This window comes from Seriola aureovittata, chromosome 10 (genome assembly GCF_021018895.1).
Source record: "Seriola aureovittata isolate HTS-2021-v1 ecotype China chromosome 10, ASM2101889v1, whole genome shotgun sequence".
In the NCBI taxonomy this organism is placed as follows: Eukaryota; Metazoa; Chordata; class Actinopteri; order Carangiformes; family Carangidae; genus Seriola; species Seriola aureovittata.
This window is the reverse complement of record NC_079373.1, coordinates 6,720,402-6,725,000: the sequence shown is the minus strand read 5'-3', so window position 1 is coordinate 6,725,000 and position 4,599 is coordinate 6,720,402.

The following is a 4,599-nucleotide window of genomic DNA, read 5'->3' as shown; positions in this document are numbered from 1 at the left end:
TAATCACGGTCGCTTTATTTTGAAAAACAGCAACTTGCAAGTTGAGAAAAGTTGATGAGGAGAAGCTGAATTATGAAAAAATTCTTCTTCTTGTTTTGAAAGTTTGATCTGTCCTTGATGGTTTAGTAGCCCTTCCACAACTTTCACATGGTGCTGATATGTGTGTGTGTGTGTGTGTGTGTGTGTTTGTGTGTGTGTGTGTGTGTGTGTGTGTGTGTGTGTGTGCATGCGTGCGTGCGAGTGTGAGCGTGCAACACACAGAAAGAAACTATGGCACTATGGCTCAGTGTCTGGTGGCGATATAGATTTATAGCCGTACCCCTGGGTCACCAAGCCACTATTAATCTTCACCTTTCCTTGGCTGCTCCTTCACACAGCGCCAGAAGCTTTACAATCCTGTTGGCAGCTCACAACAATACCCAGAATGCCGTGGGGCCTTGTCAGCCTGTCCTAATTTGTGACTGTGGTCCTGGAGTTGAATTCAGCCGCCGCTGGCTGCTTGACCTGCTGTATTCTGTTGGCGGATTAGCAACATCTTTTTAGTCTCCACGCGGGGCAACACCAATGGGCTGATACGCAGCCTGCAATTACACAGCAGGAAAACCCTGCTTAGACACACACACACACACACACACGCATGCGTGCACATGTACAGACACACATATGAATGTTTATGGATGAATAGATGAAGAGTTGGCTGAGGAGAGAGAGAGAGAGAGAGAGAGAGAGAGAGAAGCAGGTGATGTGGCGGTGGGCTGCTTTGAAGAGGTCTTTAAGAAAGAGAGGGAGACACTGAAGGGAAAGGGAAACTGTCTCAATGTGTGTTTTGGGGTTTTGTACTTACACAGTGGGGATTCAGCCTATATTGTGTACATGGAAATCAATGTATCGAGCGGACCGAGCAGCAGCTTATCTTCACAGAGATGGCACTGTACCACAGCAGAGCGTCAGAGCGCCAACAGATGCCCGACAAAGACCAAAATGGACAAAATCTTTCAATTTAAATCCATCACAGGGTCAAACCATACAAATGTCCTGTGGTGTTTTTATAGGGATTTTGCTAAAGAACTCCCTTTAGCAGTGATGGAAGTGACTGATATTGTAATAATGCAATGAAAGTGAATGTACAACCTCTTTTAAATATTATTGATCATTTGAGTAAATCAAGAGTAAATAAATCAACTTTATGATAAGTCATACTGATTAAGTGTTTGTTGTCATTAACAACTTTATTAATAGTTAATAAAACTTGCATGCTGAGATATTAAAGGGGCGTTCCACGAATTTTAGACGTAAAGATTCACAACTGACTCCTCATTTGGAGTATTTCTCACCGCCACTAAAAAACAGACATTTTTAAAGTCTGAGAAAATAACCCTAATGATGTCATCATTTAAGCAAGCATTGAGTTGCATTGTGGGAAGTAGAGAAACCAGCAGTTTTGGAGTTTGACCCGAACTAGTGGCTGAAAGTCGGGATATCTCGGCCTCTGCTGTAAAGATTTTGGGCTTTGAGCTCACATTTAGGTAAGAGATTCCTTTGCTTAGTACAGGCTTGTAGCGTTTGCTGAGTTTGACGGGCTTGACTGATTTACTACGAAGCACTTGTCCCATGAATCATTTTGCACCCTAATATCCTGGAAAGAGAGTGCAGAAAACAGATGCTGAAAACACATATTAATGACCACCAGCATTTATGAGTACAGAGTGGGTATCTCATTGCGAATGTGAGCAATTTGTTCGTGAAAGGTTTTCACTTGAGAATTTTAAAGCATTTATAACACGGTAGGTTGTCCATTCTTCACCAACAGTACTAGTAACAGCAGCAGCCGTGATTGTACCTTCGTGGTTATTTCACTTGAACTGCAACAATAACACTCACTGATAAAAGTTCTCAGTCGCAGGGCAGCTACAAGATGAAACGCAGTGTTCAAAATGTCTCCACAAGTGAACACACAGGTTTGCACAGTGTTGTGCCTGAGTAAAACAAAAGACCTAGACATGGATAACAACAGGCAGATATGCAGCAGGTCAAGCGCAGATCAGAACTGGCAGCGAGACGTGGCATCTTACAGTGCACACAAAGCCTTCAACGATGGGAATGGGGAAATTGGCAAACCTAACATGGTCCCCTGCCATCATCCCTCGCTCCCTCCCTCTGTTTCACAACAGATGCTGTGTTCCATGAAGACACTGTCAGCTGCACAAGAATGGCCCGAAATTTGTCGACAATGATGGTGGACCAAGAAAAAAAAAAAAAAAAGAAGAAAGAAAAAAGAAAAGAAAAACAGAAAAACGTTCTCGAAGTCAGCATCTGAGTTAACAATGACGACACAGCAACGGGGAGGAGGACGCTGTGCTGTATGCACAGACCTCTCTCCAGGAATAGGAGCTATCGCTATGGAAACACGCCCCTATACCCCTCCCCACTTCTATTACTATAGTATACACATACACGCACACACTTGTCAGCTGCAGGCCAGGCGCTGTCTGAGCCCAGATGGTGGTGAACTGCATAACTCACTTATCTGTCTCTGGCCTCTAAAGGAATGCTTAAAGGCCTCTCCAATTCCCAGCGGACGTCACCAAAAAGGAGAGAGAGCGAGAGGGAGAGGCACGCCATCTGCTCCCAGACACCGTGGGCACCCCCCTTTCCTGTCTGTCCCCCAATCACCCCCCCCCCTTTTTTTTTTTTTTTTACCTTCAACCCCCTCAAAACCTTCCTTGTGATCCTTGAGCCGTTCCTGGAGAGTCAGTGGGGATGGGAGAGAGGAGAGGAGAGAGGGGGCACGGGGACGAATCAGCATCATTTGTTTTGTGCGCTGCATAAATCCACCGAAGTAATGCTGCCTAGTCATTTTAGGACATTCAGGTGGAGTTTCGCTTCAGTTGTTTTGCTCTTTAACTAATTGAAATTGTGGCAAAATGAACTGTTGTGTTTTTTATTCACTTATTTTATTGAAATTGTATGGTGTACATCAGTGGTTCCAAACCTTTTTGACTATTGACGCCTTTTAAAATGAACCAAAGAGCAATAATTCATCCTTGGGATTGTTTCAATTAAAAGCTTTTCTAGAGGCCTGAGGTGAAGGTGAAGAAAAAAAAGCAAAAATTAGCCTAAAAAAAAAGAAGAAAGATGATTGTTTAACAAAGTTCCCTTCCATCCTCTTGTGAACCCATCAGATTATTCTTAGGACCTTCTGGAGGGTCCTGACCCCCAGGTTTGGAACCACTGGTGCAGATATTGCACTGTGCAAAAAAAAATTAACAAAGACAAGGAGTTCAATCTCAGACATTTTCAAAACAGACACCTCTTGCTAATTAAAAAAATGAAGGTGTTTCAACAGGTGACATCATTAACATATGTTGAAATGTATGTAAATTGTGTGTGATTAATGCAGAAACAGAGAAAACCTGTATGAAATACTATATTTCTACAATACAAATACTGTATTCTCAGTACTGCTTCCTTGTCCACTGTCTTGCATGAAAAAAAAAAATCTGAATAACAGGCATTCCTTTCCTTTTCAGACAAATATGTTCAAACTTCCCTGTTTTTATGCTCTGCAAAAACAAGACAGCCCTGAAACACATAACCCCAGGACAAAGAGAGCTTACATAGTTTTTGCAGGGACAGTGCAAGCCAAGGGTCACTAGGTTCAGTCTATACAACTTTCTGTGCAGGAATCTTCTCATCGCTCCGGATGGTTTGCAGATTGGGGCTTTCCAGAAAGACCTTATTTACACCTCCTTTTTCCATATAAACACACTGGAAATATATGTTGCAAGTGAATGTTGCTGTTGCAAATTAGTTGAATATGAACTCATGTGTGTAATATGTTAGATAAATGCTTCTTGTTGTAATACTCTAATATTCTTTTTTTTTTTCAGGAACACAGGATAGAGGTTTTATTAAATTTAAATCAATTTATGGGAATATTTTTTTGAACTTTTCATTGTGGTGGTTGCATTTTCAGTTGCTGCAAGTACACAGGTTTACTGTTGGAACGACATGTAAGGAAAATAGGAAAAGCAAATAAAATAAAGAAGAAAAGACACATTTGAAAACACTTTAAAGAGGGCGGTGGAGGCACCAGCATGTTTCACCTTCATCAAGATGCCAACTCTTAACTCTCACCCTTAAAGCTCCCGATTAAGCAGCACCACCCTTCTCCATCTCGTTGTATATCGCCGCACTGTTTAAAGAGGCCAGATCTGGCTAGTTCTCCACCACCCACTGAGTCAAGTGTGGCTCAGGTGTGTGTGTGTTCGCCACATGTGCTCGTGTGCTTGCATGCCGGTGTGTGGTCCGTCCAGTTCGTGTGAGCGTAATCAGACGGGTTTTCTTGTGCGTGCCTGCATGTGTACACACCGAAAACAATAAATGTAGCTTTTCGCAAGCAGTGGGAGAGAAAGTTAACGAAATGGGGTGGTGTGTTTGTATGTGTGATGAGAGAGAGAGAGAGAGGAGGGGGGAGGTGGGGGTTTCCAACAGTACGGGAAACCACAAATAAAACCAAAAACAGATAGCAGCTTAAAACATCTCAGTGTGCTGATAGGACCAGAACTGTGAATAGAAGTGGTGAGCTGTGTGTAGTCT